Source organism: Thalassophryne amazonica, chromosome 5, assembly GCF_902500255.1.
Source record: "Thalassophryne amazonica chromosome 5, fThaAma1.1, whole genome shotgun sequence".
In the NCBI taxonomy this organism is placed as follows: Eukaryota; Metazoa; Chordata; class Actinopteri; order Batrachoidiformes; family Batrachoididae; genus Thalassophryne; species Thalassophryne amazonica.
Window position 1 is genome coordinate 76,242,453 of NC_047107.1, and position 27,379 is coordinate 76,269,831.

At 41.0% G+C, this 27,379-nt stretch overlaps 1 long non-coding RNA gene across 1 annotated transcript; it reads left to right on the top strand.

Moving 5' to 3' along the window:
- Positions 1-1,347: 1,347 nt before the first annotated feature.
- On the top strand, positions 1,348-26,100 carry LOC117509818. Its single transcript, XR_004560541.1, has 3 exons — positions 1,348-1,359; positions 10,850-10,859; positions 25,898-26,100. It is a non-coding gene; the product is annotated as an uncharacterized LOC117509818 (long non-coding RNA).
- The last annotated feature ends 1,279 nt before the right edge of the window (positions 26,101-27,379 follow it).

The following is a 27,379-nucleotide window of genomic DNA, read 5'->3' on the forward strand; positions in this document are numbered from 1 at the left end:
CATCAAAACCAGCTTATCTACAGGTACTGTGCATGCTGTGTGGAGTAGGGGAGAGTCTTTGAATTCTGGTGTTCATCAAGGATGTACTTCCTACTCGGTTCAGTGTCTGCATGAACTCCATGTTGGGTAAGGTCGTAGAGTCTGGCAATTTAGGTGCCTTTTTTGTGAAGAAAGGTTCACTGACCTTGTTGATGCTGTGATCTTTATAGAATCAATGAATGTCATGATTACAGGACTTGAGGAGCAGAATGAGAAGTTGGGAGTTTGTGGGTTTGTGATCGCCATGAAACAAGACTAAGATTAATATCCAGGCTTTCAATGTCTACCTGGTCTCAGCTTAAAAAAAATTGCATTTGTATGTGGCAAAAGTATCAAACTTGTTGAGAGAGCCACTTATCTCATTAACATTTGTAGCTTTGGGACCTCAGTCTTTGAGATTGAGAGATGATTGGAAGAGGTTATTGGAAAGTGCATACAGAGTTATGGCTGCTGAACAAAGATTGTTGGGGACGTCAATATCTTTAAAAGAGAATAAGTATTGAGTGTCCTGGTGTTTCCAGCCTTACTGCACAGTTGAAAGACCTGGATGTTAACCACTGATCCATGGGCATGATCCAGAGCCCAGGTTCCTCAGTCCTGAAAATCCAAGCAACTGGAAAAGGATGAAGGGATTTCTACATATCAAATTGCTGCTGCAGATAAATGGTTGCTCGCCAACTAGAACCCAGATTGGTTCCATAGTGTGGCTGATGCAGCACCACACTATGCTGCACTATGAAGCAGAGTATCACATGCTGTAGTCTGCAACTGTAGTCTAACACAGCTGACTAATTTCCTTCCTAAAACATCACTGGTATAGTTCAACAGTGATAATTATTACAACTGTAGTGACCAGTGCTGCTGTGTGTAGTGATTCCTGATGTTAGTGTTAATTGACAGGGTAATAAACCTGCAGTTTCTGTATTCAGAATAACATAAACACAGATGCATTTAAAGAAAGAAGATAAATTGTGTGTTTTGTAGTTTGCATGTAAACTGGGGACTCCACCGCAGGGGGTTGGGTCATTCCTGTCAGTCACACATCAAATTACTTTCACTAACTCAGACAGTTAAAGGATCACATGCTAAACTGCTCTTACATCATCAGTGTGTGATTGACACACTCCCAAAAGCTCAACGTAGTATTCAAACACACAAACATGCTTCATGACGGGGGTGTTTTCCTTTCTTGTTTTTTTCATGTATCAGTACATCATGCATCTCAGGGACGGAACTCCAGTTTTTATGAAGAGCATATTTTTATGTCACAAGGTTTTATGCCAGATGCAACTCCAAATATACTATGAAGAGAAAATATATGTGATATTAATATATCACATGTGAGAAAACCAGAGCACCCAGATCCCACGCAGACAGTGGGAAAACATGCTGGACGGGAACCCAGGATTTTCTTGCAAGACCGCCAACCACTGCACCATCACGTCCTCTCTGCTTTTGCCAGTCTGTTATTTGTGTGGTCATTCATAAAGCAGATTCCCTTTGTGGGGGTGTGGCTGAAGGTCTTGTGTCTTTCAACATGTTAATAAAGATGGAGATTGCATCGCATCCCAACTTATTAATCAGGCCTCCCCCCCATATCACTCAGCACGTCTGTATGCGAATGTGTGTGCCTCCATATATTAAACCTCACAAAGCACAGTCTCTTATCTGATTAAGTGATTAACATCTGCTTAAGCAGCAGGCAGCCTCAGGTGGTTCACATTCATTAACACTAGTATGTTGAGAATACTGCAGTGTTTCACCACCAGTCATCCCCAAAATAAATAATTATTTTTAATTTATCTTTCATTATGATTACAATGGCTATTATGAAAAGACTATGACATTTTATATGCTAGAAATAGTTATGCTGTGACCTTGATTTACAGTGCATTTGGAAATTAATCACAGCTCTACACTTTTCCACATTTTATGTTACAGCCTTGTTCCAAAATGGATTAAATTAATTTTTTCCTCAAAATTCTGTACACAATACCCCATAATGACAATGTGAAAAAGTTTTTGTTGTTGTTGGGTTTTTGTTTTGTTTTGTTTTTATAGATTTTTGCAAATTTATTAAAAACTAGAAGCACTCAGAGAGTGCAAACCTCCACCAAGGCCATGGGGTCACTGACGCCATAACATCTACACACCGTGGAATCATTGAACCTAAAAAAGTCTAACAATGATGTTTGCAAAAAAGTTTCATCTGCTGTGACTGGATAGCATGTATCCTTAGCGCTTGGCATCACAGTTTATTGCAACTTGTACCTTTCCCAGAAGCTACTGTCATCTGAGCACTGATATTGATATTGCATGTGCTTATAGACAAAAACAAATGAGACAAAATTCAATTTATTATTCAACTAAACTGCAAATATATGAATTTTTTAACATTTATGAAACACTTCTCTAAATAAATAACAGTAAATTCTGAAATAGAACCATTTTTTTAAGTGTTGCATGTGCTACACAAGGCCATAGGGTCACTGACCCTAAAGAGATTCCCTCCTTGGCACAGTGATCTATTCCACAATCAGTGATGCCGGTAACGCGTTACTAAGTAACACGTTACTGTAATCTAACCACTTTTTTTGTAACGAGTAATCTAATGCGTTAATCTTTCCAAGTCAGTAATCAGATTAAAGTTACTTCTCGAAGTCACTGTGCGTTACTATTATTTTTCATTGTGGGTCGATAGCAGCATTAAACTTGGTCCATGGGCAGGAGGTCGGGGTTCGACTGAACTGCCCACTTTAAGCGAGCTGTGAGCTTTTCATCAGCTACGACTCGTCCTCACCTCTTAAAGCGCAGTGAAAACAGCACACTTGCACTGAGCTTTACAAAGACATTTTTATGCTTTATTTTTCTCCTTTATTTAGAATTCTGAGCTGAGCCGCTCCGTATCGTCTCCTTAAAAACAGCTGATCCTCCACTACACGTCAACAACTAACACTATTTTCCACTCAAATGCACCTAAACTCTCTTTCTGAGGACCACATGATGTGAAAACTCAATAAAACTTTCTTACCTGTAAATCTGGTCATGTTTTCTGCATAAATAAATGTTATCCATTCTTTGTGCTCAAACGCCAAAGCAGGGGCGAATCCAGATGGAATGGGTGCGGTGGGCAGGGATGTGCCCCCCACAACACCCCTAGATTAAAGGTCCAGTTTTGAAGCCGTTTTTTTACTTACTAATACTACTTAAAATAATAATAATTTTTGACAAGTAAAATGTTTATAGAGAATTTAAATGTTAGAAAAATGTTAGAATTTAATAGTTACATTTATAAACAATGTAGGTTAGAAATTGCAAGTTTTACTGTTACAGTGCTGTCAACAGTTAAATCTGAGGTCAAGGAGATTATTTTACTTTTTATAAAACAAGTATTTATTTTCACTGAAGTCAAGAAAGGGTGACTATAAAGTGAGTTTTGGCAAAACAGGTATCATGGTCATGTTGAGGTGGCAGAGGGTTGTTGTCGGCAGCTGGGGAAAGTAACTAAAAAAGTAACTAGTAATCTAACTTAGTTACTTTTACAATTGAGTAATCAGTAAAGTAACTAAGTTACTTTTTCAAGGAGTAATCAGTAATCAGTAATTAGATTACTTTATCAAAGTAACTGTGGCAACACTGTCAACAATTCAGTGTTACAACCAAAACTATGATACATACACTTTTCTTTCCTTTATATTTGACATCCTTGACCATGAAAACATACCACTAGAACTTGGAATCACTTTTATGTCTTTATTAGTTCAAAAGGTATTGTATAAAAATGATTTTTCGGTAATGGCGGTTTTCTTCTGGATCTAGCTCCATAACATTTGAAGCTACATCAAATCTGATGACACCTTACTGAATCAGTACAGATTCAGCTACAATTTGGTGTTAGTTGTGCATCTCTAGCTTCATTTGTCACCTCACACTGACACATTTTCTATTTTCCCTATATTTTTGCATATTCTGGATCGCCAGATCCAGAATCCAGATCTGATCATCACCAAACTTTGTTGTTTGATAGAACATTTGGCTATGTTACACCCTAATTTTTTTCAAGCCTTTCTGCCTTGTTTTTGTGGAGTTAGAAACTAGAATGTCAAAATTCCCCCTATCCCGCAATGGTGAAGAATCCTTTAAAAAATTCCTGGATCTGGATAGTGATCCGGATCACCACTAAAATGTAATCACTTGTTCCTCTTGTCATTTCCAACCACTCCACAAAATTTCATCAAAATCCGTTCAAAGCGTTTTGAGTTATCCTGCTGACAAACAGACAGACAAACAAACAAACAAACTTGACCGAAAACATAACCTCCTTGGCAGAGGTAATAAAAAAGTAAATGGTACCAGCCTTGGCTGTGAAGTAACCTGCGGTGCCCCGATGATGTCTGCTTCATGCCACAGAAACCAGAGATCAGCATGCGCCCGATGTTTCTCAGGGCCTATAATGACTTACTAGCTTTAAATTTATAAAAGAGCAGCATGCAAGTGTTATAGGTACATGGCAAAAAGCTGCAAGATATCTGATATTTTTAAATACGTAAAATGTGTGACCACTTTTCATCTGTAAAATTACACTGTCTTTTAGTTGTTTTAGGTGGTATCCTATAATTTATAAGCAAACAGGTTGTACTTAATTAGTTTTTCTTAACAGCCATTTTCTTTTTTATTTTAGGGCCCTTTCACACCTAGTACGAATATAGTCGAATTGCACATGAAGGAGGAATCATATGCAATACGTGTTAAATCGGAGCTGCATCCAATGCCTCATACACCTGTTACTACAACTATTTGCGCACCACAGCAGCTGAAAGACATAGTGTGCCCAGTGAGAGCCCATTCGATCACTCTTAAGACAGGTGTCGGCCAAATTCCAGCTGACACACACGAGCACCTAACACCACTCGCTTGGCACTTAGAAAATGTGTGGCCATTCGCGCTATTAGCACAAAAACAGTCAGCAGATGATCACTTTCGAGCTGGATGTGAAATTTGTCTAAGTGCCCCCACAATTCTGGCATTGCAAAAAAGTCAACACACATGTGGTGCATGTGTCTCGCACATGTGCGCATGTGACGCAGCACTCCCCTACTCCCTCTAACATGTGGCATGCCGGGGGAGGGGGCACACTTGCATAAAATGCTTATATGTATGTACAGATCTGATCGCATGGGGGCTGGACAGCCAGGTCTGATCGCACACAGCACGGGGAGGGGCCTGTCAGCTGATCACAGCACACTGACTGCCGCTGGATGACGGCTTAAAAACACAGAAACCACCACCAGGACAGGTATTTAAATAATTCCGACAATACTTACATACACAGTTACATAACAAATAATGAAAATGAATGACCACATAACACAGAGTGACATATTGGTCTGGACGCTGAACAGACAGGGGGGTGTGCTGTTGTGATCTCTGCTCCTGGATGTCCCAGCTGGAGAACACGTACCGTGCTTTGAAGGACATGAACTTACAACATTTCTCTGTGAGGCGCGTGTCTCTGCCTGCTGTCCTCACATGGAAATACATAAAACATCTTTTGCCTTTGCGCTGGGATGCAGCGGCCACACACAGCGCACCTCGTCCATGTCCTTGTTGATTTCAGGCATTTTTTTGCACCATTTACAGGCCAGCAATGGTAGTGCAGTGGTAAAGTTTCTGGCTGGCAATCACAGCTTTTGTAAATTGCAGGTTCGAATCCAATGGGTGGCATGTACTTTTCTTTTTTTCCACAGCAGCTGTGCATTATGGTTATACATGTTCCCACTGCTCACACCATGTTCCCAACTGTGTGGTCCACTGTCGTGCATGGCACCGTTGCAGTGGGATCATTCATGCCTGCCCATCGGCTCGATGTGTTTGTGGTTCGCTCATACGAGCTGTTCCGCTGCGATTCACCCTGATTTGTACTTATTCGTACTATGTGTGAAGGGGTCCTTAGGGAAACTTTCAATCAAGTTGTTTCTTTTGTTCTTTTCTTCTTTGTTTCAGAAAATGAGATGTGGTACTTTTGTAATGAGATTGAAAACAAATTTCACTTTTGATTTTTTATTGGAACAGAAATGATTGGATGTTTCAAATCAGAATTTATGTTAACTCACTCATGAGGAAAAAACAAGCTCAGCTGTTAGATTTTGGAAATTTTACGGTTCATAAAACATTCAAACAGATTAGCATCAGTGTGTTTCTTCTGTTTAATTTAGACATGGAAAAATTGTTGGTACCCTTCTTTTAAAGAAAGAATAACCCACTGTGGTCACTGGATTAACTTGAAACTGACAAAAGTAATAGTAATAATAAATGACTGAAACTTAAGATAAGAGATAAGACTTTATTGATCTCACAGTGGAGAAATTGACATATTACATCAGCTCTTAAAACTTGTGAAACTTGTGAAAATCAGGCATTGCTTTTGAACTGTGATTCAGCAGAATCATTTTTTTTAAACTAATGAAACTGACCTGGACAAAAAATGATGCTACCCCTAGAACAGATTGGAAATAATTTGACCATAATTAGCACCACAGGTGTCTTCAAACTTATAATCAGTCAGTCTGCCTAATGAAAGGGTGAAACGTAGTCACAGTGCTGTTTGGTATCATGGCGAGTACCATACTGAACATGGGCCACAGAAAGCTAAGGATAGAGTTGCCTCAGCAGATTAGAAAGACAATTACTGACAATCATGTTAAAGGTAAAGGCTACAAGACCATCTGCAAGTAGCTTGATGTTCCTGTGACTATATAGCTGCACATAATATGTATATGTCACGGACAAGAACGAGCAAAGCTCTTCAGCATCTCACCATGTCATTTAGGTCCTTAAGACATTTTTTGAGTAAATGCTTCAGGGGAGCATTAGCATGGCTAAAACCTTTCAGAGCCCCCTCCTTTTTAAGCATTTTTAATTTTTTGCCTTTCAGCTTCTGGGGAGGGGGAGTTCCACCCCCATACTCCCTAATTACAGCCCTTTTAAACCCCTGCCACTTCAAGCATTATTTTAATGTAGATGTAAATTAATATTCAAAGTTTTCGGCTTCGTCTACCATGGGCAGACTTTTTGTGCCATTTCAGGTTTGTGGCTTCGTCTCCCATGGGCAGATTTTTTGTGCCATTTCCAGTTTGTAGCTTTTTATGACAGTGTTGTCCGGTTTGTGGCTTCGTCTACCATGGGCAGACTTTTTGTGCCATTTCAGGTTTGTGGCTTTTTATGACAGTGTTGTCCGGTTTGTGGCTTCGTCTACCATCGGCAGATTTTTTTGTGCCATTTCCAGTTTGTGGCTTTGTCTACCTTTGGTTTGTGGCTTTTTTTCGACAATGTTGTCTGGGTTTGGCTTTGTCTACCATGGGCAGATTTTTTTTTTTGCCATTTCCAGTTTGTGGCTTTGTATACCTTTGGTTTGTGTCTTTTTTTGACAGTGTTGTCTGGTTTGTGGCTTCATCTACCACTGGTTTGTAGCTTTTTACAACAATGTTGTCCAGTTTGTGGCTTCGCCTACCATGGGCAGATTTTTTGTGCCATTTCCGGTTTGTGGCTTCGTCTACCATCGGTTTGTGGCTTTTACGACAGTGTTGTCTGGGTTGTGGCTTTGTTTCCCATGGGTAGATTTTTTGTGCCATTTCCGGTTTGTGGCTTCGTCTACCATCGGTTTGTGGCTTTTACGACAGTGTTGTCTGGGTTGTGGCTTTGTTTCCCATGGGTAGATTTTTTGTGCCATTTCCGGTTTGTGGCTTCATCTACCATTGAGCGAGCTTTGCACCATTGCACGGCGCTTCACTTGTATTATTTAGAAATTTAAAGTCCATGTGACTGTAACCAACCTCCCTGGACCTGGGTGCAAGAGGAAAATTTATGACAAATTGAAGAGACAGAAAATACAAATGATAACCAAAGAGCCCAGAAGAACTCCCAAAGAGATTAGAGGTGAACTCCTAGACCATCGCTGTTTGAGCCAAAGTGGAATTAATGTAAGATGACCAAGGAGGACTCCACTGTTGAAAGCACATCTTAATCTATCATAATCATAAAAATGTGAGACTGCATATTGACAAGTCACAAAGTGTCTGGGAGAATGTCCTTTGGACAGATGAGACAAAACTGGAGCTTTTTGGCAAGTCACATCAGCTCTATGCTCACAGACACAAAAATGAAGCATCCCAAAAAGAATTCTGTACCTACTGTGAAACATGGAGGAGGCTCAGTTACGTTCTGGGGCTGCTTTGCTGCATCTGGCACAGGGTGTCTTGAAACTGTGCAGGGTACAATGAAATCTCATGACTGTCAAGGCATCCTGGAGCAGAATGTACTGCCCAATGTCAGAAAGCTTGGTCTCAGTCACAGGTTATGGGTCCTCCAATAGGATAATGACCCAAAACACACAACTAAAAACATCCAACGTTGGCTAAGAACAAAACACTGGACTATTCTGAAGTGGCCTTCTATAGCCCTGATCTAAATCCTATTGAACATCTGTGGAAGGAGATGAAGCATGCAGTTTGGAGAAGACACCCTTCACTCCTGAGACAACTGGAGCTGTTTGCTCATGAAGAGTAAAATATATCTGCCATCAGGTGCAGAAGTCTCATTGAGCATTACAGAAATTGCAGTGATTGCCTCAAAGTGTTGTGCAACAACATATTAAGTTAAGGGTACCATCATTTTTGTCCAGGCCAGTTTCGTTATTTTGTTATTTTAAGATGATTCTGTGAAACCACAATTCAAAAGCAATGTCTGATATTTATTGGTTAATTTTCACTGAAGACAGCACTGTTGCCTCCAAGGAACAAGGCCATGGGTTTGATTCCCGCCTGGGGAATTTCTGTGTGGATTTTGCATGTTCTCCCCATGTTTGCATGGGTTCACTCCGGCTTCCTCCCACATCCAAAGACATGCATTGTTAGGTGAATTGAAAACTTTAAGTTCACCATAGGTGTGCTTGCAGGTGTGAATGTGTTTGTTTGTTTACATGTGGGTGTATCCTGCCTCACACCCCATGACTGCTGGGATAGGCTCCAGACCCCCTGTGACCCTGGAGTAAGTGGGTATAGAAAATGGATGGATGGAATTTTAAGTAAATTTTTAATTTGTCAGTTTGAAGGTCTTTTAGTAAACATTTAATCTGTTGTCATCCATTCGGCTCCTCCCATTTTGATTGGGGTCACCACAGCGGATACAGCCAGATCCACACTGGTATTTGACACAAGTTTTACACAGGACGCCGTTCCTGACACAACCCCAGTTTTACCTGGAGAAACACACACAGCCACTGGTGTTCCGAAGAGGTCTCCCATCCAAGTACAAACCAGATCCTGCACTGCTTAGCTTCTGAGATCTGACGGGATCAGGCTGACACAGAGCAGACCGGCGGTAGTAACCATCTAATCTAATATAATCTAATCTAAGACACCTAGTTAGACAACAAGATAAAAAATTAACACTTTAAATCAACATTTGTACTGTTCAGTGTTGTGTTAACTACAAACCATGCAAATCTGTTTTTGAAACACTTTATACTTTGGTGAGTGGGAATTTTACAGTATGAGATGAAGCGGGATAGCTGTGACCACTGCCATACGGCATGGACAGTGCCAGTACCAGATCTGTACTACCTGCCTGATCCATTCTGCACATGCGCGTAACATCGCACTAATGAAGCACGAGCAGATGAGGTTTATAAGTATCAGCTTGCTCTTTTTCATATCCCTACCCCAGTCTAAATAAATGAATAAATATTTGATCTAATTAAATTATAAACCTTCCAACTTCAATTTTGAAAGCAGAACTGTCAATATTGTGTTTATCCAAAACCCAACATGGTAGCATGGTTAGATCAGCAAATGTAATTGGTTGTTTTAATTTCGAAATAAACCCTACATCAGAAAAGGTTCAGACTATATGGCAAATGTAGATTTAAAAAAAAAATGCAGTGATTTTTACATTAATTTTGAATTCTATTTCATTTGAGACAGTATGAAGCCAAGATATTTCGTGTTTAGTGGTCAACAAGACATTCCACAAAAGTTGGAATGTGAACGCATTTACCACTTTTGTAATGTTGCCATTCCTTCTCATAAAATTTAATTTTGACATTTTGGCAATGACGATACCAAACGATGCTTCAGCTGTTATTTTGTCCCATTCTTCTTGCAGATAGAGTGGGTATTGAACACGTCATTTTTCCTCAGTAAATATATTTCTAAAGGTGTTATTGACATGATATTTTCACTAGATGCTGGTAACAACCCAAGTAATCCACACATACAAAGTGATCAAACCATAGATGTCCATAATGTGATAATAATGTGAAATCACATAGGAAAAAAGTATAGAAAAATCTAAAGAAAGGGAGGTGCAAAAAGACATGAAAAGCCAAGACACCAGCTAAAACCTATCAGTAATTAAAAAGTAATCCTGCCTGTCAGTGCAAATTAATATCAGCTAGTTCAGTCCCAACTGATGGCTTATAAAAAGGTGCCTCATGACGAAGGTGTCACACAAGAAACATCTCATGATGGGAAAAAGAAAAGAGTTCACAAGATCTTCACAACCTTGTTGTTGCAAAATATGCTGGTGGTATTGGTTACAGAAGGATTTCTAAACTTCTGAATGTTCCAGTGAGCACTGTTGAGGCCATTAATCCGGAAGTGAAAAGAACATCATTTCACCATAAACTGGCCATGACCAGGTGCTCCTCACAAGATTTCTGACAGAGGAGTGAAGCAAATTATCAGAAGAGTTGTCTAAGAACCGAGGACCACTTCAGAAAGACCTGGAATTAGCAAGTACAGCTGTTTCAAAGAAAACAATAAGTAATACACTCAACCACCATGGCCTCTATGCACACTCATCATGCAAGACTCCATTGCTGACAAAAAAGCATTTTAAAGCTTGTTTAAAGTTTGCTGCGCAACATTTACACAAGCTTGTGAAATACTGGGAAAATATAGTGTGGTCAGATGAGACCAAAACTGAACTCTTTGGATGCCATAATACACACCATAAATGGCACTGCACATCAGCATAAACCACCACACCAACAGTTAAGATTGGAGGTGGGAACATCATGGTGTAGGGCTACTTTGTTAGCATACGGCACTGGCGAACTTCATATAATTGAAGGAAGGATGAATTGAAAAATGTACAGAGACATTCTTGAAAAAAAATGTACTAGGATGATGAAAATGAAATAAGGGTACACATTTCAGCAAGACAATGATCCCAAACACACAACCAAGGAAACTCTCAGTTGGTTTCAGAGAATGAAAATAAAGCTGCTACGATGGCCCAGCCAATCAGATGACTTGAATCCAATAGAAAATCTATGGAAAGAACTAAAAATCAGAGTTCATAGAAGAGGTCCACGGAACCTTCAACAATAGAAGACTGCTTTTGTGGAAGAATGGGCCAAAATCAACCCTGACCAATTCATGTGACTAGTTTCTCCAAACAGGAGGCATCTTGAAGATGTCATTACCAACCAAGGATTTTTAATGAAGTACTAAATAAATTTCAGTAAGTGTGTTCAATATCTTTTCCCTGTATCATTCTATTTAATTACACAAAGCTTATTTTCTGTGCATATTACCTCACCAACAAAGCTGGAGGAGGATATGTTTTCATCCCTGTTTGTTTGCTTATTTGTCTGTTTTTGAACAGCCTGGAGCTCACAATTTTTCATATATCGTTATGAAATTTTTACTGAAGATTCATATCCTGATAGGCAAGACTGATTCAGTTTTCAAGGTCATAGGTCAAAAGTCAAAGTCAGGAAAAATCCCTATCTTTAGCACTGAACAAATTTTCAAAAATTCATAACTGTCAAAAAAGGTAAAATTTCTTTCATATTTCAGAGTGTTATGTAGGATGGTATCCTTTATCCTTTGATCCAGATTTGATCTGGATTGTGGATGTTGTGGACATTTGAATTTAATATTGAAAAGCCCATTTGGTGTAGATTTAGGGAATAACCCTGTTGTGTCAGATGATTTGCGGACATTCATGCTGGTTATACGGTCGCAAATTGACCTTTACAGTAAAACGGATATTTGTGACTGTATAACAGCATGAACGTCTGCAAATCATCAGACACAAGGGGGTTATTCTCATTCGAATCCAATTCCATCGTTTGCAAGATTAATTTTTCTGTGGGTAATTCAGTCGGCGAGGCTTACCGTGAGGCAGCGTCGCTCCAATAGCGGTCAGGGTGCGGCGTAATCCATCAAATACGAAATGGTAATTCTGTATCAGAATCCACATCAGTACTTTCGTATGGTATCTTAAATTCACCCATTTCGGCGTTGGTACGCGACTCTCTCTCGCTGTCTGCTAACAGCACTAACAGCTAGCAGCGCACGCTGCCAGTGTTCTGTCGAATTGTGCGTCTTGTTGTATAAATCAACAGTTCCACGTCCCGACAATATTGCGCATATGTGCGCATGCGCAGTTGCGCAGCGGGCTGGCCTGTCGACAGGAATAACATCTTGTCAGAACACCAGTCAAGGCATGGAGTAATACATCCAAATATGAAATGAATATTTTGCCACCGTTACCCCAATATTACAAAGTCTGAAATCTCACACGATTAAACAATCAGATTTACAGAAAAGTGTAATTGGATTAGAATTTGCATTATATCTTAATCAAAGGTGCCTCAATCACTGTCATGTCTCCTTTGTGAATTTACCTACACCACTTAAATTGAATAAAGGTTCCAATTTTATGCTTGTCTATCTTCCAATTATCAGTCAGAAACAAAGTGCCAAAAAGCAATGACAAATTGTGCATAGCAGAGATAATGATAAATTTCAATATTCTGTGAAAATGATTTGAAAAATTATTCAGAAACTGAAAAAAGTAGAAAAAAAAAACCTGACAACACCACAAAAAAACTTTGATTTTAAGTGCATGAACTAAATACGTACTCCTGACATTTGATCACATCTAACTTGATGGGCAGCACGGTGGCTTAGTGGTTAGCACTGTGGACTCACACCAAGAAGGTCATGGGTTTGATTCTCACTTGTGGCCTTTCTGTGTGGAGTTTTCATGTTCTCCGTAGGTTTCCTCCAGGTGCTACGGTTTCTCCCACATTTAAAGACTTGCAGGTAAGGTGAATTGGAAACTTTATAATTGTCCAGGTCTCCCCTGCAATCGAGATCTCAGTCACAATGGGATTAACCTGGTTAAATAAAAATTAAATTTAGATTATGAAAAGCCACTTCTAACAGGACTCTGACCTTGAAATGTTTTTCCAAGATAAACTTTTGTGGAATTGCACTGTACGAGTGTGGTGCTCTAGTTTGTTTTGGTTCTTTTGCATCTATGGAATACTTGGGTTGCAACTGACATCTGGCAAAAATTTCATACCAATGGCACCTTTAGAAATATATTTTCTGTGAAAAATAGCGATGTGTTCCATACTTATTTTACCTACTGTACATCTGAAAATGTGCAACATTACAGGGTCATTGTTGCAATTTTGTTTCAAGTTCTCCACACATTCTCTATTTGTGACAGGTCAAGACTACAGGGAGTCCAGTTTGGTAACCATACCCTCTGCTTCCATAGCCTTGGCTTTGTAATGTGTGCAGAATGTGGTTTTGAATTGTCTTGTTGAAAAGATAAAGGGTGTCCCTGGAAAAGCTGTCATCTTGAAGGCAGCATATGTTGCTCTAAAATGTCAAAGTACGTTTCCGCATTAATACTTCCATCATACAACCCCCATACCATGACAGACCCTGGCTTTTGAACTTTGGTAACACCAGATTCTTCTGAGCCCAGAGAAGTCAACACCACTTTTGCACTAGATTAACATAAGGCTTCTTTTTTGCACAGTAAAAGTATAAGTGTCATTTGTGAATGCTGCTGCATATTGTAGTGTTTGAGAAAGGTTTCCCAAAGTAGTCCCATGCCCATGTGGTTATATCAGCTATTGATGAATGATGATTTTTGATGTAAGGCCTTCTAATGGATCAGAGCTCACAGGTGTTCAGCTGAGGCTTATGCCCCTACCCTTTATGCACTGAAGTTCCTTAATATTTCTTTGAATCATTTAATGATATTATGCACTGCAGAGGGGAAAATTCCTTCCAAAATTTATTTGAGGAACATTGTTTTTAAACATTTCAATAAATTTTGCATAAATTTGTTGACAAACTAGGGAGCCTCTGCCTTTCGTGGATACTGTTTTTGTATCAAGTCATGATTAGAATTCCCATTTGATATCACCTGTTTGAAATAACACCATTTTTTCACATTGTAAGTACAGACATTAAGAGATGTTGATCCGTAAAATGATCAAACTGTCCACTGTCTGGTATTTGCAGAGAATATTTGTGCCATATACAGCTTAAGATGGACACAGTTGCAGGATGCTGCAGTTTTACAGCCATGGGCCTTCACTGAGGGAGTGTTTTATTAAAGTTAACGAGAGAAGGCTGTGCTCTTTCCACTTCCCATGCCCGAGCTTAAGTGGCTGTTACCCTGTTACTCTGCAGATGTGTAAATCTCCCTCCCACACAGTCCAGTGAGAAACTGTACGACAGAGAGTCCAATAAAATTGCTGTTCTGGGATCCTCAGGGCATTTGTATCTTCTGTTGCACTTATAACAGCAGCATGTCCAGCTCTGAACAAACACCTCAGCCACAGCATTCGCGCACGCACCGACGGCAAATTGCTGTGATTGACTCCCATGACCCGTTTGTGTCAGCCTCTACATGTAAAAGTTGCCATCTAATTTGTAAGCCTGTGAAGGGAAGAAATAAAGAAAGGAAGTAAAAGGGCAAAGATTGTATAAAGCAGCTGTAAAAGTGACCCCATATATGTCAGAGTGAGATGTGCTTTCAGCCTCCATATGTGGGTTTACAAGTTGTCTAAGTTGTCTGTGCCTATGTGGCATTAAGAAGACAGCCAGAGAGGGAGCCAGATGAGAAATCAATAAGGCAGAAAATGAGATCATAAAAAAAAAATGATAAGGGACAAAAGAGTAATGTGTGTCCTGTCACTGATGCATATTGCTATGACAAAATTCAGTTGAAGAAATTCATTAATTTGTACACAGACTACAAGTTGTAGTGTCTAATGCAAGTTATGGTTCAATTTGTTCTTAAAGCTACAGAGTGTAGTATTAAGTATCGTTTAGTGGTGAGGTTGCAGACTGCATTATGGTGTTGCAGGTCATGACTTTGTTCCCCTTCATATTTTTGATCTTTGGCAATAGGGATTCGTGCTACCTTGCTTTTGCTTGTGATATGGAATATGTATGATCCTAAATTTCATACAAATAAGGGCTCTTAAACTTGTTATCCTGCATTAGCAACCAGTAGACATATAAGTGAGCAACTGCTCACTGAAAAATGTAAAAGGCAGAGTAAGTGTGTCCTTTTTTGGGATACTGCATGCTGGCCTTAGTGAGGGGGCCCGCTCCCATCTACATATAAAAGCCTCATTCTAAGCTTATGAAAACACACTGATTCATTGTTGAAGGTAATTAAACACCAATGAACCGATGATTACAAATGCAATATTCCAGTTCTGCTCATGAACACCGTTAAATCCTACACGATGTAGATTTGTAAAGCTTTGCTTTGCTAAATACACCATTTCAACAGTTCTACAACAGAAGGTTAGTGTTTGCAGGTGAGTTTTTGTCTTACAAATGATACTAATTAAGTACATAGAATTTAAAAATGGTTAAACTGACTAACTAAACTTCAAAACTGTATTTTGCTCCATGTACTTGTGAAAGATCCGTATTTAGCCCTTTAGCTTGGCTCCTTTTGCTCCTGTATTTCTGAGGCTACGAGGAGCTGTTTAGCCTGGAGATGCAAACAGCAATGATCGTGAGTGATATACTGTGTGCAAGACAAGACAAATTATTACCTACAAATATAATCAATAACTAGTTATGGGCAGTATTCCTGATAAATGTATTATATATATATATATATATATATATATATATATATATATATATATATATATATATACACAGTGAGGAAAATAAGTATTTGAACACCCTGCGGTTTTGCAAGTTCTCCCACTTACAAATCATGGAGGGGTCTGAAATTTTCATCTTAGGTGCATGTCCACTGTGAAAGACATAATCTAAAAAAAAAAATCCGGAAATGACAATGTATGATTTTTTTAATAATTTATATGTATGTTACTGCTACAAATAAGTATTTGAACACCTACCAACCAGCAAGAATTCTGGCTCTCACAGACCTGTTAATTTTTCTTTAAGAAGCCCTCTTATTCTGCACTCTTTACCTGTATTAACTGTACCTGTTTGAACTTGTTACCTGTATAAAAAACACCTGTTCACACACTCAATCAATCACACTCCAACCTGTCTACCATAGCCAAGACCAAAGAGCTGTCTAAGGACACCAGGGACAAAACTGTAGACCTGCACAATGCTGGGATGGACTACAGGACAACAGGCAAGCAGCTTGGTAGAAGACAACAACTGTTATGATTATTTATTAGAAAGTAGAAGAAACACAAGATGACAGTCAATCTCCCTCAGTCTGGGATTCCATGCAAGATCTCACTTTGTGGGTTAAGGATGATTCTGAGAAAGCTCAGAACTACACAGGAGGACCTGGTCAATGACCTGAAGAGAGCTGGGACCACAGTCATAAAGATTACATTAGTAACACATGATGCTGTCATGGTTTAAAATCCTGCAGGGCAGCAAGGTCCCCCTGCTCAAGCCAACACATGTCCAGGCCCGTTTGAAGTTCACCAGTGACCATCTGGATGATCCAGAGGAGGCATGGGAGAAGGTCATGTGGTCAGATGAGACCAAAATAGAGCTTTTTGGAATCAACTCCACTTACCATGTTTAGAGGATGAGAACAACCCTAAGAAAACCATCCCAACCGTGAAGCATGGGGGTGGAAACATCATACTCTGGGGGTGCTCTTCTGCAAAGGGGACAGGACGACTGCACCATATTGAAGGGAGGATGGATGGGGTCATGTATTGCGAGATTTTTGCAAACCACCTCCTTCCCTCAGTAAGAGCATTGAAGATGGGTCATGGCTGGGTCTTCCAGCATGACAATGACCCCAAACACACAGCCAGGGCAACTAAGAAGGTCCTGGAGTGGCCTGGCCAGTCTCCAGACCTGAACTCAATAGAAAATCTTTGGAGGGAGCTGAAACTCCAAACCTGAAATATTTGGAGAAGATCTGTATGGAGGAGTGGACCAAAATCCCTGCTGCAGTGTGTGCAAACTTGGTCAAGAACTACAGGAAATGTTTGACCTCTGTAATTGCAAACAAAGGCTACTGTACCAAATATTAACATTGATTTTCACAGGTGTTCACAGTGGCTTCGCGTCGTGGTGTTTTAGACTCTGCGTTGTGCATTCAAACCGTATAATGCACGGCTTCTCATTGTTTAATCCTTACACACACACACACACACATATATATATATATATATATATATATATATATATATATATATATATATATATATATATACATATATATATTTGAACACCCTGAGATTTTGCAAGTTTACCCACTTAGAAATCATGGAGGGGTCTGAAATTTTCATCTTAGGTGCATGTCCACTGTGAGAGACATAATCTAAAAAAAATTCCGGAAATCACAATGTATGTGTGTTAGCTCACAAATATTTCTTTAAGTTAACAGAACTTGATAAAAATGCGTAAGTATTTGGGACTATGTTAGGCCAGTTTCAAGATATTTTGCCGCCGATGCGCTTATCGTGTCTGTGGGCTCACGTCGCAGCGGGCCACTGACACCACCCCCCTCTCTGCTGTGTGGAGCTGCGGCCAACTGGCAACAGGTCCAGAAACTATGCTCGCTGTTTTGATGCAGTGTGTTCCAACAGCCCGCAAGGACAGAACCGTTCTCTTCTTCTTTTCCGTCTTCAATCTTGTCCAGTTCTTCCGATGTTAAATCTTTATGCTTTTTTGCTTTTGCTGTTCTTCTCGACTGCTCTCCTCCTCTTCCCATTCCTCAAATGTTTTATTTTGGCCCAAAATATTAAAATTCACTTGGAAATCCATGGCTTATCGTGTTTCTGTCATTCACCTGTCAAAACACAGCTGATCTGCGCCAAATGATTTGTGTGTTGCTGTGGTGACAACCAGAGCGGAGTGATATTACAGTGACTTAACTCGCCAAACTACGTGTGCGTATATATGAAAATAATGCACACCAGTTAGACATAGAATTCTCACTGACCATGGTGTACATATACTGTATTTTTCGGACTATAAGTCGCACTTTTTTACATGTTTTGGCCGGGGGTGCGACCTATACTCCAGAGCGACTTATAAATGAAAAATATACCGGTAGATTCTCAATTAATTTACCGTAATAAAACAATTTTACATGACAGAGTCGCTCTATGTTTTAAAATGGCCACCGGAAACGGAAATGCAATACATCATGGGCACTGTAGTATGGCGGCCGCCCTATAGGTCACGCTGGTCGCAATAACCAATCAGAGAACAGAACATTGGATGCGTATTCCTCACCTCACCCAGACAATGATTGTGACGAACACGGTGCTTGCTGTTCTTCTGGGAGGGCTAACAAAACAGCTTCAACCCTTGGATATCAGTGTGAGCAGAGTGTTTAAGTTGACGCTGAGAGCTGCATGGGAGCACTGGGTGAGCGACGGCAGAGGATTAGCGTCTGCACTTGGAAGGAGTTGGCGTCGACACCACGGGGAGGTCATGAGCTGCGCAGGTAGGTGCTGCACGAACATCGGCAGCTGACACCTGGTGTGTACTATGGTCCACAGCGGGTAATGTGTCAGAAAAGAACTGTTCAGCGATGGTGCGGGTTATGGTTCGGCTCGCAATGTGGTCCACAAAATACAAACATATCCGTAGGTAAAATGCAGCTCACGAGAGGGCACTCAAGGCTTGTGTGACTGTTCCTGCGACTTCTGACTACCATAGAAAAATAAAAATTTCAACATTACTGATAACTTAACAAGACAATGGAGAAGGCCCGAAAAAATGCCACCAAAAAGAAAATCATACTCTGCAGATTACAAGTTACGACTGGTGAAATATGCATCCAAAAACGGTAGCCGTCACAATATTATCATCTGAACTTTTCATGTTAAGTTAACATACCTGTATGTCCATGTGACTTATAGTCCAGTGGGACTTATTTATGGTTTATTTTTCTTTATAATGGATAAAGTGGCTGGTGCAACTTATAGTCCGGTGCGACTTATAGTCGGGAAAATATGGTGTATATATATATATATATATATATATATATATATATATATATGTTCTCCACTCAGATTGCAATAGCCAATCACAGATTAGCCATTCTGTCCATCATTTACCTGTATTTTGGCATGCTTGGCGCCAGAAAGTTATGTTGGATCCAAAAGGATCCAAAAAGGCTAGGACCAAAAGTTATATTGGATCGGTTCCCACTGACCAAAAGCGTTAGAGCTTACTGCCAACAGTTAGCCAATCAGAGCACGGCATACAAAGGTCAGGAACTAGCTGGCAGACGCTGGTTGAAAAAATGGCAACAAACACGTCAAAGCAGCAGAACAGCAGAAAATCGTCTGCCAGCGAGGTTTGCTGAGTTCACAGAGGAGGAACTGGTGGAAATATTGAACTCCAAGGATGCCAAAAACACTAAGAAGGTAGACAAGCACACTACTGACGTTTTAGAAGCATTCATCGCATCAGAATCAATCATGTGCTGTTCACAACAAAATAAATTGATCTAATTTACTTGACTCTTTGTTGTTTGCTTAATTTGGGAGGGGGGTGGAGAACATAACAACTGATGGATGGCAAGTCATCCAACATAGAGAAATATTGGATGAAGAAAAGTTATATTGGATGAGGCGTAGTCCAATATAACTTTTCTTCATCCAATATTCTTACGATCCATTATTTGTATAATGTATAATATATATATATATATATATATATATATATATATATATATATATATATATATATATATATATATATACACTTCTGGTTTTGCTCCCATTTTCCACAAACTTTTTCCACATACACAATATTACCATTTCCCTCAAATATTGTTCACAAACCAGTCTAAATCTGTGATAGTGAGCACTTCTCCTTTGCTGAGATAATCCATCCCACCTCACAGGTGTGCCATATCAAGATGCTGATTAGACACCATGATTAGTGCACAGGTGTGCCTTATATATATATATATATACGAGGGCTGTCCGTAAAGTATAGGTCCTTTTTATTTTTTTCAAAACTATATGGATTTCATTCATATGTTTTTACGTCAGACATGCTTGCACCCTCGTGCGCATGCGTGAGTTTTTCCATGCCTGTCGGTGACGTCATTCGCCTGTGAGCACTCCTTGTGGGAGGAGTCGTCCAGCCCCTCGTCGGAATTTCTTTGTCTGAGAAGTTGCTGAGAGACTGGTGCTTTGTTTGATCAAAATTTTTTCTAAACCTGTGAGACACATCGAAGTGGACATGGTTCGAACAATTAAGCTGGTTTTCAGTGAAAATTTTAACAGCTGATGAGAGATTTTGAGGTGATTCCGTCGCTTTAAGGACTTTTCACGGTGCGAGACGTCGCTCAGCGCTCTCAGGCAGCGTCATCAGCCTGTTTCAAGCTTAAAACCTCCACATTTCAGGCTCTATTGATCCAGGACGTCGTGAGAGAACAGAGAAGTTTCAGAAGAAGTCGGTTTCAGCATTTTATCCGGATATTCCACTGTTAAAGGAGATTTTTTTAATGAAAGACGTGCGGACGGGTCCGCGCGTCGGGACGCAGCCAACGTGGCGTGGCGGCACAGGAAAAACACCTCCGTGTTGATAACCATTTGTAAAATCCAGGCGGCTTTTGATGGCTTTCAGTGGAGTGAGTATATGAGAAATTGTTTATCAGCTGGAGATGTTCCAACTTGTCCTCAAGGCTTCCAACAGAGGTGTTTTTCCTGTGGCGGAGTGTCGCGGCGGCTGCGAGCCGACGCTGCAATCCGCCCGCACGTCTTTCATTAAAAAAATCTCCTTTAACAGTGGAATATCCGGATAAAATGCTGAACCCGACTTCTTCTGAAACTTCTCTGTTCTCTCACGACGTCCTGGATCAACAGAGCCTGAAATGTGGAGGTTTCAACCTTGAAACCGGCTGATGACGCTGCCTGAGAGCGCTGCGCGACGTCTCGCACCGTGAAAAGTCCTTAAAGCGACAGTATCACCTCAAAATCTCTCATCAGCTGTTAAAATTTTCACTTAAGACCAGCTTAATTTTTCGAACCATGTCCACTTCGATGTGTCTCACAGGTTTAGAAAAAATTTTGATCAAACAAAGCGCCAGTCTCTCAGCAACTTCTCAGACAAAGGAATTCCAACGAGGGGCTGGACGACTCCTCCCACAAGGAGTGCTCACAGGCGAATGACGTCACCGACAGGCGTGGAAAAACTCACGCATGCGCACAAGGGTTCAAGCATATCTGACGTAAAAACATATGAATGAAATCCATATAGTTTTTGAAAAAAAACAAAAAGGACCTATACTTTACGGACAGACCTCGTATATATATATATCGGTCGGCCTCAAAGAGATTCTGGCAAACCGTCCGACGCCTCAGGAGGCGGAAGCAGCTCTCCACCACCACTGTTTATGGTGCGGGTGGGGAGCTGTTGACCCTGACTGGGGATGTTGTCGGGCGGTGGAAGGAGTACTTCGAGGATCTCCTCAATCCCATTGTCACGTCTTCTGAAGAGGAAGCAGAGACTGGGGACTCGGAGGTGGACTCGTCCATTACCCAGGCCGAAGTCACCGAGGTGGTTCGAAAGCTCCTTGGTGGCAAGGCTCCTGGGGTGGATGAAATCCGTCCTGAGTACCTTAAGTGTCTGGATGTTGTGGGGCTGTCTTGGCTGACACGCCTCTGCAACATCGCGTGGCGATCGGGGACAGTGCCTCTGGATTGGCAGACCGGGGTGGTGGTCCCTCTGTTTAAGAAGGGGGACCGGAGGCTGTGTTCCAACTATAGGGGGATCACACTCCTCAGCCTCCATGATGGTCGAACCTCGGATTCAGGAGGAGCAGTGTGGTTTTCGTCCTGGTCGCAGCACACTGGACCAGCTCTACACGCTCCATCGGGTGCTAGAGGGTTCATGGGAGTTTGCCCAACCAGTCCACATGTGTTTTGTGGATCTGGAGAAGGCATTCGAACGTGTCCCTCGGCGCACCCTGTGGGGAGTACTCCGGGAGTACGGGGTCTGGGGTCCTTTGCTAAGGGCTATCCGGTCCCTGTACGACTGCAGCAGGAGCTTGGTTTGCATTGCCGGTAGTAATCAAACCTGTTCCCAGTGCACGTTGGCCTCCGCCAGGGCTGCCCTTTGTCACCGGTTCTGTTCATTATTTTTATGGACAGAATTTCTAGGCACAGCCAGGGTGTAGAGGGGGTCTGGTTTGGGAACCACAGAATCTCGTCTCTGCTGTTTGCGGATGATGTGGTTCTGTTGGCTTCGTCAAATCAGGACCTTCAGCGTGCACTGGGGCGGTTTGCAGCCGAGTGTGAAGCGTCCGGGATGAAAATCAGCACCTCCAAATCCGAGGCCATGTTTCTCAACTGGAAAAAGGTGCTTTGCCCTCTTCAGGTCGGTGGAGTGTCCTTGCCTCAAGTGGAGGAGTTTAAGTATCTCGGGGACTTGTTCACGAGTGAGGGACGGATGGAGCGTGAGATCGATAGACGGATCAGTGCAGCGTCTGCAGTGATGCGGTCGCTGTATCGGACCATCATGGTGAAGAGAGAGCTGAGTAGGGGGGCAAAGCTCTCGATTTACCGATCGATCTACGTTCCGATCCTCACCTGTGGTCATGAGATTTGGCTCATGACCCAAAGAACGAGATCGCGGGTACAAGCGGCCGAGATGAGTTTCCTCCGCAGGGTGGCTGGGCGCTCCCTTAGAGATAGGGTGAGGAGCTCGGTCACTCGGGAGGAGCTCGGAGTCAAGCCGCTGCTCCTCCAAGTCGAAAGGAGTCAGTTGAGGTGGCTCGGGCATCTTTTGCGGATGCCCCCTGGACGCCTCGCTGGAGAGGTGTTCCGGGCACGTCCCACTGGGAGGAGGCCCCAGGGAAGACCCAGGACACGCTGGAGGGACTACATCTCTCGGCTGGCTTGGGAACACCTTGGGGTTCCCCCGGAGGAGCTGGGGGAGGTGTGTGTGGATCGGGAGGTCTGGGCGGCTTTGCTTGAGCTGCTGCCCCGTGACCTGACTCCAGATAAAGCGGAAGAAAATGGATGGATGGATGGATAGTAAGAATAGTTTGCCTTGTGATGTTTTAATTAAAAAGTGAACGATTGCAGTCTGCTTATTTGCTTCATGACTGCAATATTTGATATAATGATTAATATAAAAGTGGCCTGTGCAATCAGACTGATGTCTGTGTTTTGCTGTATACAGTTCAGAATATTTGATTTGGTAGATGTATATGTCAGATGCAAACTTCCTTATTGTGCAGGGAAAACTGCAATTGAAAAAAAAATTACAGTATTTTATTTTGACACATTTCTTGACTTTGTATTTTTGAAGGGTGTGTGTGTGTCTATATATATATATATATATATATATATATATATATATATATATTTGGAGATGCTTATGTTGTTTGTTATGCTCTGGAGGATATCTCTGGAGGATAAATCTGGCTGTCAGCTAACTTCCTTCAGCTGACATCAGATGAGACTGCCATGATGGTCACTGCACCTGCTAGGATAAGAAACCTGTTTGATAATTTCACTCTTTCTTTGGGTGGCTGTGTGATCCAGCACAGGATTTCCCTTTTCATTTGCTCAGTATGACAAGGTTTACAACAATTATATTATTGGCTAATGCTGAGGTTCTGTTATATGCTTTTGCATCTCCCAGAATTGATTATTGTAAATATTTTATTTTCAGGGTCGCCTTTTAAATGCATTAAAAGTCTTCAGATGGAGATAGTGCAGCTGCTTAAGGTTAGTAAGATGACAATAGCTCACACAGCTCTTTCCTTTCATGCACAACTGCTGTGGAATAGTTCTACCGGTTAAGATCACACATCAAGTTCAACTAAGTCTTCAACGCTTTACCGCAGAAATGAGCACAAAATCAGGAGATAAGCACCAGCACCAATGGGCTTCAAAATCGATATAGGACTGATTTCCTCCTTCTTCTTTAATACAGAAAATAACAAAAACTCACTTTAGCAACTACAAATTCAAAAGTCAAATGTTACAAACAGGCTCAGCTTTAATATTGGGGATAGGTTGTTATGAAGCTTAGAAATTGTATGCTGCATTATAACATATTTTTGTCTTGAGCAGTCACTGTTTTGTCAAAAAGTAGAAATAACCAGAAAAGGCTCATAAAACACAGCATTAAGATGTCTGTGGGGAGCCTGCAGTATGATATTAAACTCAGTTTTCAATCACACACATATCCAGCTGTCCTATCAAAGAGTTATCAAGTTTCTAGTGCCAAGCCATCTTACTGCTTTTCCTGAAGGGCCCATAAAAGATTTTGCAATTTCCGTAGCTCTAAAGGAATTCCTGACTAATTATTCATATATATACTTTTACCTCTACTTCATCTTCATGAAGTGTAAGGACTTTAATTTTTATTTATTTTATTTTATTCATTTATTTATTTAATTTGGTGGTGACGGTGGCGGGTGTGGGGGGGGGGGGGTGATGTTATACACTTTGGGCCTGATTTAGAAATATCCTATATAACAACAACTAAATTACATGGGACTGGCACCTCCCTACTTAGCGGATCTAATTAAACCCTATGTGCCGGCCCGGGCTCTGCATTCTCAGGGTGCGGGAGTACTTTGTGTCGCTAGAGTGAAAAAAAAGTCTGCAGGTCATAGAGCTTTCTCGTATCATGCCCCTGTTCTGTGGAATGATCTCCCTGCGTCAATAAAATAGTCAGACTCTGTTAAGACTTTCAAGTCCAGACTTTAGACGCGCTCATTTTCCCTTTCATATAGCTAGCATACTGGCATAGTACGTTGCTATGCTTTTTACTATTTTAAATTCATTTTATTAAAAAACGGTGCAGGCCGCTGTCTCAATTTTATTTGAATTCTGGGTATTTTAGTGAAGTTTAAGGCTAGTGGCTGGCGATCACCTTAGTATTTCTTCTGTTGTTTAATTCTGACTAATTATACTGTATCTGTTGTCTTTCTGATGCCTGATTCTGTTTTTTCTCTCTGTTTGAGGTGCAGCTCCATCCATCCAGAGATGGGTGTGGTGTCTGTTTCTGAAACCCTCCTATCCTGTGCACTGGCAAAATTTCCTGTATATTTCTTTTGTAAATTGTAAAATGTCTCAGTAGCATGGCCCAAGCAGAGGGTCACCCCTTTGAGTCTGGTCTGCTTGAGGTTTCTTCCTCAATTCATCAGAGGAAGTTTTTCCTTGCCACTGTCACCTGTGTGCTTGCTCTGGGGGTTGGTAAGGTTAGACCTTACTTGTGTTGAAGCGCCTTGAGGCAGCTTTGTTGTGATTTGGTGCTATATAATTGAAAATAAATTGAAATTGAAAAATTCTAAAATTTTGCATGTTGGGTTGGTGAACATTTTTCAAGTTTTACTTGTAAATGACCAAAAGTGCAAAATCCAAACATCGTAGTGCATTGTGGGAAAACTATGACGCATTTATGACAATGTGAAGCCACTGGATGAAAACCCTCTCTTAATTTTCCAATATAATACCTTTTTGTATTTCATGTATATATATATATATATATATATATATATATATATATATATATATATATATATATATATATATATATATATATATATATATATATATACTTCCAGTCCCTTGCAGGTTAGCTGATGATAACACACTGTATTCAAACACAAAGTGTGGATTTTCCCCTGAAGTGCTCCTGGATAAATGTATAGGGAGGAGCACGGGGCGTCTCACCACAATGAGCCGTGTCTCGCTCCCCTCCAGACTTCCAGCTTTCACTCACACAGCCCCACTGAGCACTGAGGTACAAAGCGAGACTCACTCCCAGCCAGGCACATGCCAGTCCAGCCCAGTCTCAAGGCAAGTTGTGATTCAGCAGCATGAAATATACATTAATCTATTGGTTCGTGATATTGTGATGAAAAGCGGCTCATTTTCGTCACAGCAGCACAAATTCATTCTAATTATCTTCTCTTTTCACAGTTCCCTGTTTCTCTCACAGCCATCCGATTAAGTTCTCACTTCACATCTCTGCACCTGCCTCATGTCCTTGTCTTTCACTTTGTCTCTCTCCGCTCTGTGTCTTTGTTCACTCTCACTCTTGGCACTTGCTCGCGCATCTTTGTTTCCTACATCACTTCACTTTGTGCACTCTCTTCCTCCCCATCTTGCACAGTGTTTAATCTTCGTTCGCTTGCCACACCCCTTTCTAGATTGTTCCTCACATGCACCTTGTTAACCCCTGTCCTATTTAACCTCCTCCCAGTCACCACACCAGTGCCAGTTTGTTGTCTTGTACACATTCCAGTTGTCTTTGTCAGTCCTGCTTTTTGCCTTGCCATGTATCGTATCTTTGTTCTGTTTTCCTCGACCATACCTCTTGCCTCATCCCGGATTTCTGTGTTTGCTCGTGCCTCTGACCCCTGCTCAACCATGACTGCGTTTTCACCTGATCCTGATTGTACCTCTGCTCCGCTGCTTGATCACATGTGTGCTAAACCAGAGCCTGGAATAAAGACCATGTTTTCTCCTACACCTAAGCCTAGTCTGGGAGTTTGCACTGTGGGTCCAGTCACTATGGTGTCCTTGCAGCCACCCGCTCTGACAGTAGATAAGTGGTTGCGGTGTTAAAATGCAGAGAAGTACCAGATGACATCATGAGTGTAAAAAGTAACTGACAGAATGACAATGGCCTGTTGTTTCCAAATGTGTGTGGTCATGAATAAAAAGTAGACAATGAAAGGTAGCCAGTGGGGTACACTCATTTCATGAGTACCTGGCATCACCTACTGTTGTAGACACGTGTAATGTAAAAGTCTTTTCCAAACATACACCTTTTATTTTTCAACTGTATTTTCAAGACAAAAACTCCCTTATATTTAGTGCAATAGGGAATACTGCCCACAAATCAAGCTGTTTTGGTCAGTCCAAGCATGCCTGGACATGCTGTCATTGTAAATGTTGTGGTCGGCATGTTAGATGATGGCAGACAGCTTATTAAAGCTGGTTACATTTACAAATTATGTTTGCATGTATGCTGAGGCACTATTCAGGCAATAGCATAATGATAGTACTAACCACAGTTAATAAAGTCATATTTTCATGTTGACTTGAACT